Here is a 12,988-nt window from a genome sequence, read left to right on the forward strand (position 1 = left end):
TTAGGCCAAGTTGGGTGAAGAAAGAAGCCAATTTCAGCTGGAATTTTCTCATCAGACTGTGTGGGTTTCAACCTTGTCTAATTAATTAACAGAAATCGTAATTGCTGCAAGACTGCTATAGTGCGTCAACTTTGACAAGATTTTTGTCCATCTTCCAAGTCGAACTGGGCAAAGTAGTACACACAAAAGTTGTATATTTTTCTCTTATCTTTCTAATGGTCTAAGAATCACTTCATTTCAAGCTTTGTAGAGAAAGGTATGGCTAAAATACCAAAACATATGTAGTGAAAGTCTACACTTCAAAATTGCTTTTCTTTTCTATTAAAATTCTTCATTTATTAAACACCTACGAAAGCACAAATAAATTAATAACAACGTATCTTAACCACATTAACACTAAATTAAGCATAAAATTAACTAAGATTAGATTGACTCACCTAAAATAACTAATTTAAAATAATTAAATAAAAACTTACTAATTTCTATGCATTACTACAAGAACTAAGCTAAATTATTATCAAAATTAAGCTCAAATAACTCTATATTATAGAGTTATCACATGTGACGACAAATGAGTAGCCATGAAATACCCCATACTTTGATATAGTGATAAATAAAGTTGATCGAATGTAAATTAAGGTCAATTAAAATGTTTAAAAGTGATAAAAGACGAAAGGAGTAGTTTAGGATAAAAATATTTCACAAGTGAGAAAATAACAATAAAATAATAATAATTTTATCAGAGGAGAATTTGTGAGATGAAAGGCGATTCAGAAGTCAAGTGAGGCATAATAAGGTATTTCAGGTACCAAGGAGACAAGATAAAATTTTTAAAATATTAATATTTAGCCGGATGTCAAAATCAGTCAAGAAGAAAGATCATATGGTTGATTCAAGTGGGGGAGAAGATGACAAGCCCGACTCTATAAAAATAATTGTCATGACATACATGTGATGGATAGCATGTTTGCATGCTAAGAGAGTCCCGAAAAAAATTTACAAAAGTCGGTATTATACCTAAACGTACAATAAAGTTGATTTAAACCTCGAACTAGATCAAATAGAGAATTTACGATGAAATTAAGAATTTTAAAGTCCCAGAATGATTTAATATGGTGATTCGGAGTTTGAAGATCAATTTGGAGACAAATTGGAATTTTCGCTATCTAGGGGCAAAATGGTCATTTGCCACCTGGGGACAAAATGGAAATTTTTAGAAAAGATTTTTGGCCCCATTTGACTTATTGGAGTAAGATTTGAAGTTTAGAAGTGAAAAATTTTAATTTCAGTATAATTTGGAGTAAAAGGGTAAAATGGTAATTTTGCCATATGGAATCGAAAATTTAATTTTTTGAAAGGATTTTGATCAAATTTAATTATTTGGAGTGTGAAATGAGTATGAGGAGTGAAAATTATGCATTATGGCAAATTTTCAATTTTTGGGGTAAAAATGTAATTTTTAAAAAGTTCAGGGGCAAAAGTGTAATTTTGAAGAATTTGCTCCACCAAAACTTTGGAAAAATCTGGAAATTTCACTTAAGACTTGGATAAGTCAAAGGGAATGCATGGTGGAAAAAGTAGGACAAGTGGATGGCTAGAAAAAAAATGAATTAATAAAATATTCAAAATATGAATAAAATAATATTATTTCATTAAACAATAAAAAGGCATAAAAAAAATCAGCCCACCCATTCTTCTTCTTCAACATTCGGCCAAGCAAGAAACAAGAGAGAGAAAAGAGAAAATAAAACCCTAGCCAAGAAATTTAAAGGGAAAATAAGTGGAAATTCAAAAATCAAGTGAAAAAAAGGTAACATTTCTTAAATTTCTCTTGTGCTTTACCTTTCCCATGCATTTTCCATCATTTTTCATGGTTGAATCATGTGATTTGAGGATGATTTCAATTCTGGTCATATGGGTTTAGAGAGAGAAAGTTGTTAGATAAATTTGATTTTGAGTTATGTTAGTGTTTAGTGTTAGTTTAACATGTTTATGAGTAAAACAACAAGAAAAATATTTATCTTCTCCATGAATTTCTCTAGGCCGAATCTAGCCAATGGTATGTGAGGATGAGGTTGACTTTATTTTAAGAGAATTGGGTGAAAAATTGATGAATTATGAGGTTGGAAATTAAATGGGAATTTTCGGTGCAATAAATTGAAATTTTTACCCACTAGGGGTAAAAGCGTAATTTATAGTCCGGACTGATAAATTGGACCAAATTCACAGTCATTGAGGTATTGTGGATATAATTGGATAATTAAAATTGAAATGGATAGAATTGGAGTCGAATTGGGGATTTTAGGACTTTACATCGTGTATAGGCGAGTTAGATCGGACACCGCAATTAAGCGATTGTCTAAATATTTCAAATCCTATCTAGTGCATACGCATGGATAAGAGCCTGAAATAATTTATGATAAATTGACACAATTTATTGAATTTTGTATCATGGATTATGGATAGGTGGTGAGTCAATTGTTTCGGGTAAGAGACTGCATCCGAGGGCGGAAGATAGGAGTATTTATACTCCTAATACTGTGAGTAAACTTATTATCGTCTTAACTATCTAGAGTAGTTTTATACAACTGTGTGATTTTATGAAAAATAGGTTTAAGTGGTAAATTGCTATGTTTTAAAAAAAATTGTGATTTTATAAAATGATTTTATAAATTTTTTGGAAAATCGAATATTGGTTTTGAAAATAGAGTAATTGGAGACTGCTAGTTTGTGTTGCAAATTTATGGTTTTGAATTGAATGACTTATGACAATAAATGAGCATGAATGGCTAAATTGATTTTGGTGTTAGAATTATTTATACTGTGTATTCAGCCTTGAGAGGCTAGGTTGCGATAAATTGCCATGTCATGCTAGAATGAATTTTATTGATTGGTGGATTATATATTAATTATTTACTACAGAGGGGGTTCCGTGGACCAGCCTATTAGAGGGGCACGGTAAACTCCATTATATTATTACCTCGAACGGAGAGGTGCGTAAGGTATCTCCTAGGGTAAAGCTTAGGGTTCACTTCACGCCAAACCACCACGTGAAGGGGAACTCAGCCAACGCCAAGGAACGGCTGTATTTTTCTCAAACTAAAAATATAATTTAAGTGTATACGAAATTTTAACAGCCTTGGCGACTCGGTTGGATGCCCTGCGCAAGGTATCACTGAGTATGAGTTTTGGCACGAGCCAAAGTTTTAAGAAATTAATAAGCTAAGTTGATTACTCGATTTATATGGATTGATTTTATTTGGTTGAAATGAACTGAAAGGTAATGAAATTACAGTATGATGACTTATTTTAATTGTCTCCATTTACTCAGCTTTAGATACTTTAGATGGTATCTGTTTACTCACTGGGATTATAAAATCTCACCCCTTCTTCCTATACATTTTTCAAGCTCAGGACAGTTTGTAGATAGTCGAGTGAGACGAGAACTAAGCTCGGAACTGCATTATAGAAAGTAAGAGTTCACAGTCTTACATCCTCTTGGTCAATTGGAGCCCACGTGTCATTGCAGATCAAAACTTATATTTTGGTTATCTGTATTTCTATTCATACAATTTTTACTTTACTTTCATGTGCAAAAAATTATTTACGAATATTTTTATAAAAATTTATTTTATGAGAAAATAGAATATTTTATTTATTATTTTTGAATAGTACTAGTTGTCAACAATTTGCTTTCAAATGAACGTTTTAGATACTTAATTGTTTTTAAAACATTAAATATATATTTTTTGCTTACCTACTACATTTTTAGCAAGTTTTGAGATTTTTGACGAAAAATTACGAAAATACCCCTATGAGCCAGAAAATAATATTTTATTGTTCTTATTTAAAAATGACTTATGATTTTTTTGAAATGCGAGATTTAATAACTGTTGTTCACCGGGGAGATGCGAAAGTTGATGCTAAGCCTTGCGAGGTTTCAATCGACATTCGGGGTGAAGAATGTCTGTCGAGGCCTCGCGGCGGTTGTCACGGGCCCGATGAGGAGTTCCGGGTCGTGACAAGCCAAGATAGGAATCATCACCCCAAGTGATTCAGAGGACATAGCTTAACTGTTCTTGGTTGATATTAGCTTATTGAAGTCCTTGGCCAAGGTGACTTAAAGATTACGAAAAGAGTTTCATAAGTCTTTACAAAGCTAATGATTAAATTTTAAAAACGAATATGGAGATCAAGAAGAGTAGACATTGTATCATGCTCTTATCATTCCGAGATATATGATAAAGGAATGAATTACACTAAAAGGCTAATCACTGAAAAGGTTGAGTCAAACCATCTTGAATCTTCTAACATTTGGGTGGCCATGATGGATTGCTAGATCCCAATCTTGGTCTATGAACTCTAGGTAGTTGACTTGATTAATGATAAATTTATATAATTTTAAGTTTAACTTAAGAATTATATGTTGAGTTCATTACCGACATGTTAAAAGCCTAATGGGTTACACACCTAAAATGAATGTTGAAAATAAAATGGGAGAGGTGATTAAGTTGGACTTAATCAAATTAGAAGTTATGAGCTTCTCAAGCACTTTATTAAAATTATTTAATTAAGTTGTGCCTAATTAATTAAATTGTTTAATTAAGTCATTGGGCCTAATTGATTAAAATTGTCTAATTAAATTATTGGACTTACTTAATCAAATTGTTTAATTAAGTTATCATGCCTAATTGATTAAATTAAACAATTAAGTTAACTGAGCTTCTTAAGGACTTAATTAAATTGTTTAATCAAATTATCGAATTAATTGGTAATTACAAAATAGCTTTGTAATTAGGGTTTAAAATTAATCCAAGGTATAAATACCTTGCTATAGCCTCCAAACAAAATGAGAAAGAACAGCTAAAAAAATTAAGAGAATGGCACATTAGAAATTTCTTTTGACTTGCCGTTTCTTGTGTGAAGAAAAAATAGTTTTTCATTCACTTGATTTCTTTTATGTGTTCAGCTTTAAAATTTTGTGTGGATTATGAGTTTATGAAACTCATCTTTGCTAGCACATTGTCAAGGCATAGCACTCCCAATCCTTAAAGAATGATTTTCTAATTCATTAGTGTGGATCACCATTAGAGGTTGCACAAGGATTCCTTGAACAACTTTGATTTGTAACAACCGGGCTGAGGTGGTTGAGTTTTTTTAAAGGCTAATTTGGTGGTTTAACAAAAGATTCATTAACCTTTGTTATTTAGGTAAACTTGTTATGATCATATATATTTTATTTTTAATTAATTCTATACTCAATTTGGCATGAAAGAAATTCTCGGAGGATGAGGCATAATTTAATTTTTTAAATTTATTTTCGCTACGTTTTATTTATATTTGATGCATGATCAGCCCTCACCCAACAATAATATGATTAATAAAATATCATATTTCACATAAAAATTTTTTGATTCATATAAGTTATAAACTTCACCAAAATTCTATGATTTAATTTCATTCTTTCTAGGTCCAGTTCATAGCTCAAAATGCACCAGTCTTGATGCATTACACTCGTGTGAGGTTAAACCCAGCAAAAACTTCCTATTATGAAACCTTATGAAATATGTGGGGGATTATTGGATATACAGTGATATCTCATAAGGTTTATATCCCACATTGCCTAGGTACAAAAGATGTTAATGCTTTATATAAGCAAACTCATTATGATCTTGTTGAAAGTTAGAAAAAAAAGTGATCTCGTGCGTACACAAGATGGAGCCAAGCCTTTAGAAAATGCGAATTTCCCCCTCCTACGTGTGAGTATGTACATGGGCTAGGCCCAAGTGATATTTTTATACCTTGGTGGTTATATGTTTTTATTTTATTTTTTTTCTTTTTCACCTTACCTTGACTGAGTCTTTTACTCAACACACCAAAAATCAATTTTCTCTTTTTCCTCTTCTTTACTCAACTGACTTTTTCTAGTTACTGGGTTCTTTCTTCCTTTATTTTTTGCTATTATTATATCTCTGATCATTTGTGTAAACTATTTAGAAAGAGTCTGTTGAATTCTAGGGGATAATTGCTTTAATCCTTTTGCATCAAGTTTCATACTCCAAAGGGGCATAAATTATCTTTAAGGATAGTGTATCATGCATCAGACTTATTTGAGCTTATTATCTACTTCAATTTTTGACAGGAAGTCTATATTTCTCTATTCAAAATAGATGCATAATGACTTTACTTGAACAAGAGTTTATCAGATTGGTGCAAAATAGTCTATACATAAAGCTCAAAAAGAATTTGATCAAAATGAAGTTCAAATACTTTTTTGAGTTATCTACCAAAATAGCTATATATGAGAATCAATTGAGAAATTCCCTACATCTCTCATCCTCGATTGCCATTCTCCATTGAAAAATTTCTTTTATGCTTGCATCTTTTTCTTTCTCACCATATCATTGATTCACATACTCAAAAACTCCCTAAAAAGACTCAAACTTGAAAACCCTGGCCCTTTTTACTCTGTTCTTTGCTCATAAGGTTTGTGTTTATTGTGTTTTGTCCACTGTGTAATTCTTGTGTCATTTTGCTGCTAGAGGACAGGGTTTTTATCGCTTCCAATCTAAAAAAAGAAAGATAAGAAAATCAAATCAATCAAAGATGATAATATTGTAGAAATACGAAAAATTGAAGATAAAAAAACTGATAAAAATGGGATAAAGACTGATCCAATTTGTCTTTTATTTTTTAAAATAATTTTTTATATTTTTTAAATTTTTATTTTTATTTTTTTGTTATTTGAATTTTTTCATTTCCCCATAATATTGAATTATTTTATAATTTGGACTATCCCAAGATCTAATTGGTCTATTTTGCACATAACTATCCTAATTAAGGTGCAATTAAAATAAGTCCAAAAAGCTTAAAATTGAAAATCCAACTAATTATAAAAAATGACTTAACCCAAATAATTCTTGAAAATGATTTAATCTTGTTATGAAATATAACTTGAAAGAACAACAATGAAAAAAAGAGAATAACTATAAAGAAAGTATTTAGAAGGAGTAAGAAGATCTTATTGAAGTGTGTATTCACAAATGAAGTGAGAGGGCTTTTTATAGCTTGATAACCTCTTATCTAAATAGAGTTTACAAAATAAAGATAATACTAAGAGATTATATAGATGGATTAAATCCCAACTTAATCCAATCTAATCTACGTCCAAATATAGATATATACAACAAAATAGATGTTCACCCACATATTCATAACACTCTCCATTGAATATCCATTCTATTAAGAATATGCCTCGTTAAAACTTTATTAAAAAAAACCTCATGAAAAAAAATCTGAGTGAAAGAAAAAGAATACATAATTCTTTTTAAGAATACACTTTTGAAATACTGCCAAATTAAAAACCTTATTAAGAAAAACCCAATGAAAAAAACCTTGATGAAGGAAAAAAGTACAGTGCATATTTTACTCTCCCTGATGACTACATTATTTAAAATCTTTAAAACGATGCATTAAAATCTTTCGTACCAAATTTCAAATGTTGCAATAAGAAGGCTTTGGTGAATAAATTGCTAGATTGTCACATGAACGAATTTGTTGAACAGTAATATCATATTTTTCTTAGAAATCATGAGTGAAGAAGAATTTTGGCAAAATAAGATTTGTTCTATCGCCTTTAATATATCTTTCCTTTAACTAGGGTATGCAAACGATTTTAATTTTATATAACATTGTTGGAATTTCCTTCTTGATTAACAAGTCATTTGTTTTTTGAATATGTTGAGTTACAAATCTTGACCAGACATATTCACGACTTGTCTTATGAATTATTAAAAATTTTAACATGTGTAAAAGAAAAAGTAGCAACTATAATTTGTTTTATAAAATATTATGAAATAGTCATACTTCCATATGTGAATAGGTAACTTGTTTAGGATCGAGCTTTGTGTGGATCGGATAAATATCCTATATCTGCATAACCAATTAAATTTGATTTTGATACATTTAAGTAATATAAGCCCATGTACATTGTTCCTCGGAGATATCAAGGTATATGTTTAATTTCATTCCAATATCTTCGAATTGGAGAAGAACTATGTCTTACCAATAAATTACAACAAATGATATATCAAGGCATGTATTACTAGCAAGATACATTAATGCTCTGTTTGCACTAAGATGTGGTACTTCAGGACCAAGAAGTTCTTTATCATCATTAGAATGTCGAAAATGGTCTTTTTTCATATCTAGTAACCTTACAACCATTTGTGAACTCAATGGTTGTGCTTTGTCCATTTAGAATCATTTAAGCATTTATGTTATATAATTGATTGATGGACAAAATTCCATTTGTCAAGTGTTCAATCTAAAGACCCAAACAAAACTTTGTTTTTCTAAAGTCTTTTATCTCAAATTCTTTCTTTAAATAATCCATGCCTTTTGATAACTCTTCAAGAGTTCTAATAAAATTCAAGTCATCAACATAAACAACAATTATAATAAATTCATATCTAAATTTTTTATAAAAAACAATGAGAATTCATCATATTGAAAAATCTTTTGGTTTTTCAATAAATGATCACGTGAATTTTCAATAATTTTTTGCACCATTATTGATCTGGGATGGTCCAACCGGTCATGTCAAACATTAAAATCATTAGTAAACTTCTGTTTCACTATGAGTTTCAATCATTTTGTAGTACAATCTAAAGAACAAAGCAAATAATTTTTCCACCTCACACTTCCTATTCAAGATAATAAATGTAATATAGAGGTATTAAATCTCTTTTTTATTTGTTGTCTAAATATGATATTTATTCAGACGAATATGTTTAAAACTTAATAAATTTCTTTGAGACTTGGTAGAAAATAATGCATCCTCCTCTATTATGAATTTTGTTCCTCCAAGTAGTAAAATATTGGTTTTTTTTTTAGCCTTCAATTAATCTTATACTACTAGATATTATATTGACATTGATTTCTTCCATTGTCAAGTGGGAAAAATATTTCTTTCCTTTAAATATAGTATGTGTTGTAGCACTGTCTACTAGACTTAGATTTGTATCATTGATCTTAGATCTAATTAGATGAATATTTATATATTTTTTCAATAAAATAAGATACATATATAATAAGAAACTTGCAAATTAACATAAGATAATATTGAATATATAATTTACTAATTAAAACGTATAATAAAAACATATCATTTAATGAGAACATATAAAAGCATCTTCATAATAGAGATACTAAAATATACTAATAAACTATTAAGAAATTTCATTTTTGGATATTTCCATTACCAATCAAATGATCTTTAGGGTGGACAAGACAATTAACATCTTGATCTATTATATCAACTTGGCCATGGTTAAAATCATCTTGAACAAAATTCTCTTTGATATTTTTTTTCTTTTAGCTTTCAGTGATGCTTAATAAAGTTCAATAAGATGTTTTAACTTTTAATGATGCTTGGTAAAGTTCAACAAGATGTTTTAACTTTCAATGATGCTTGATAAAATTAAACAAGATGTTTTGACGTACAATAGGTACATGACCAATGGTCTTTCATGCCACATCGATGATAAGACACTTTCTATATTCTTTTTATTTTGTCTATTTTTGTCTTTTCACTATTCATACACTTCTAGTGGATTAAAAGTACCCATGCATCCACTTTTGGTGGGTTAGTATTCATCCATTTCTAGTGGGTTAGTGGGTAAAGTTATCTATCCACGTCTGATGGGTATCCATCCACTTCTAATAGGTTTGTGGTAAGTATCCATCCATTTCTAGTGGATATCCATCCACTTCTTATAGGTTAGTGAAAAGTATCCATCCGCTTATGGTTAGTAACATTATCCATTCAATTCTAGTGAGAATTAGAATAATGATTAGTGTAAATTATTATAGGACCTCTTCCATGTCTATGACTATAATTATTAAATGTTATCACATTCATTTTTGGGGATAGATGGATTCATGATGATATCAAGTCACTCACTTGATTTGCTAAAACCAGAAATCAAAAATTGACAATTGAAAATCATGATAATATCAAGTCACTTATCTGATTTGTTAAAACCATAAATCAAAGATCAACTATGAAACTTGGAGATGATGAAAACTAAATAATATCAAAACTTGAGAGATTAGAAAATCATGTTGATAACGTGTTATAAAATATAACTTGAAAAAACAACTATAAAAAAAAGACAATAGTAAAGAAAGTATTTAGAAAGAGTAAGAAAATGTTATTAAAGTGTGTACTTACAAATATAATGAAAAGTCTATTTATAGGCTAATAACCTCTTATCTAAATAGAATTTATAAAAGTAAAGATAATATTAAGAGATTAAATGAATGAATTATATCTTAATTTTAATCCAATATAACCTATATCCAAATCTAGATGTATATAACAAAATAAATATTTACACATATATTCATAACAAATATGAATTATTCTCAAATTTTACAATAAAAGATTCTAGATAAAATGATGCGTCTGCAAGAAAGATAAAAGGAAATAGATATAAAGCTTTATAGCTGGGTGTGAGGCAGAAGTATTGGTTGGAGAAGGCTGAAGGGTTGCCTCTTAGCCTTGTGTAGGATCAACGACAAAATTAGGTTCGACAATGACATGACTCGGAGATTTGTTAGGGATAGAAAATCTTATCACCCTTTATGGATCCGTTGGAAGACCACAAGTAGTTTTGGCTTTTTTTTTTTTTTCCATAGGGACTTGAATTCCTTATTCCTCCTCTTCTTGTTTCTCACTTTCTTCCTTAGGTTGTTGATACGGCAACAGTAAGAGTTGTTTGAGCTCCACAGGTCAAATCAGGAGTTAAGACAGATGCTAAGTTTCTTCGGAAGAGTAGACATGGCAGAAGGCAATACATGTTTGTATTTTCTTGATCACAAGGTTTGGTGGTTCAGATTGGTCGATTTTGAGGCAGTGCCCTTGCTAGATGAAGCTTGGGTAGAAATGGGCTGGCTTGGACTAATCCCCTCGAGGACTAATTCGAGCAAGCATGATTGGAATAGTCATTTTCATGTGACTTTGGTGATCTGACAACAAATTAAGAAGGCGAAGTCTTGAGAAATTGTTTTGTGAAGGATTTCTATTAGGCCTGTGACAGGGAATTTCGTGGTGGACTTTGTCAACTTGACTGCTTCGGTTGCCAAACATCACAAATTGGTAGCCTAATAAGGACAGATTTCTTCATTAATAATTACTAGGAAATTTCAAACCAACAAAGAAACTATGGAAATTTCCATTACGGCTTTAATCATTTGCGTCGCCCACTTTATTAATTAACTCTCTCTCGCATCTCATCTTCCTTTTCAGAGGTTTTACATTTTTCTTTTATCACTCTCTTAAAAAAAAAACCAAAGAATTGATGAACATCACATTGAGCTGTCGCTTTTATCTGCTCATGAAAGCAAATATAATTAATTAAGTATCAATAGATTGGCTATTTAAATTTTAAGAATAATTAAAGAAATTTTCTTGTCATAAAAAGGAATAAGAATTACGACTATTAATTTCTTAATTCTTAAATATTTTTCACGATTCGCTTTTAAAAGTTGAAAAGAAAAAAAAAAAAAAAGCTAAAGGAGGATGATGGAGCCATCTATAAATTTGACAACAAAGAATAATTTCAATCCTCATTTAATGCATGCTTAATTGCCATGCAAGGATGCATGGGACTTTGGCCGCCTATCCTATAAAATTGTTGGTGCAAATTTTCATTTTGAACAAATCTAATCTTCATATAGTAATATATTTATTATATATATAAAGATGTTCAAAAAAAATCAAACTTTAGATCATAACCACTTCCAAAAAATTAAAAACCGTTTAGTTTTGGAAGGAGAGGCAAAACGAATTTTTTTTCAAGAGATAAATTTTAAAATTTTCATTATATTATAGCTTAATATTGAATTTTTCATCTGACAAAACTAAATCCAATCATCAATCACCGATCATTGGTCATTGCTAGGCACCAATATAACCCAAAAAAAAAACATTTTTCAATTTTTCTGCTCCTTATTCTTTTAATGGGAGTAATTTTTTGAAAATCTCCTCATTTCTCACTAAATCTCAAAAAAAAAAAAAACGAAGATACAAGATATTTAGATTTATGATTTTTGGAGATTTAAAGAAAAAAAGAAAGTTTTTAAAAAACTACTCCAATTAAAGGAAAGAGAAGGATAGGAATAAAAAAAAATCTTTCTTTTGTTTTTTTGTGATTCTAGCCAGTTGGTGATCAATAGATGAATGATGATCGACAATTTAAGATTTTGGTTCTTTTATATATCACGTTAACTAGACAGGTCATATGTCAAATAAGTAAAAAAAATACATGGTGTTGGGAATAACAATAATTACATTTCCATTAAGTTAAAAGAGTTTATTTAACTTAAACTAAAAATTTTTGAACTGATTTAAATGTAATAAAAGATAAAAACCTTATTGAATATAGGAACTTTTAATAATACGTACCATGGCAGAATTCAATGTGGTTTAAGCACGGTGATAAAACTAACATTGAGCCATAGCACAGTAACAAAGTGTTATTTATTTCTTTCCTAAACTACACCTTTATTGCTGTCTTCTACTTGAGAATTAAAAAAAAAAAATCTTACACTATTACTTTTAAACAAAAGAAATCCAAATTTATCATTTTACTTGCATCCGAGTATTTTGTTTATTACTTGATGCATAATTCTCATTTAAAGTACAAGGTTCAAATCTCTTCTCCCAGTTATAAAATTTATCATTTTACTTAAAGTGATAGACTAAATTTACAATTTATTTTTGAGTGACTACAATTTTAATGCTATTAGACTATGGCTCGTGCGTTACACACGGGGCCTCTTTCCACCTCTCTTTTTCTTTCTTCAATACGCTTTCTCTTTTTTTCTATGGCTTCCACGTGGGTAAGGGAGGAAGCCCCTTTGGAGCTTCCTTTTACTTAAGGGTGAGTAAATTGGTCGATTGGGTGGTTTGATCCACCATACC

At 29.9% G+C, this 12,988-nt stretch overlaps 1 long non-coding RNA gene across 1 annotated transcript; it reads left to right on the forward strand.

Moving 5' to 3' along the window:
- Positions 1-1,683: 1,683 nt before the first annotated feature.
- On the forward strand, positions 1,684-11,255 carry LOC148760785 (uncharacterized). The gene is made up of 3 exons (XR_016028470.1): positions 1,684-1,810; positions 2,467-2,540; positions 10,753-11,255. It is a non-coding gene; the product is annotated as an uncharacterized LOC148760785 (long non-coding RNA).
- Positions 11,256-12,988: the final 1,733 nt, after the last annotated feature.

This window comes from Theobroma cacao, chromosome 9, assembly GCF_053813885.1.
Source record: "Theobroma cacao isolate CCN51 chromosome 9, ASM5381388v1, whole genome shotgun sequence".
NCBI lineage: Eukaryota > Viridiplantae > Streptophyta > Magnoliopsida > Malvales > Malvaceae > Theobroma > Theobroma cacao.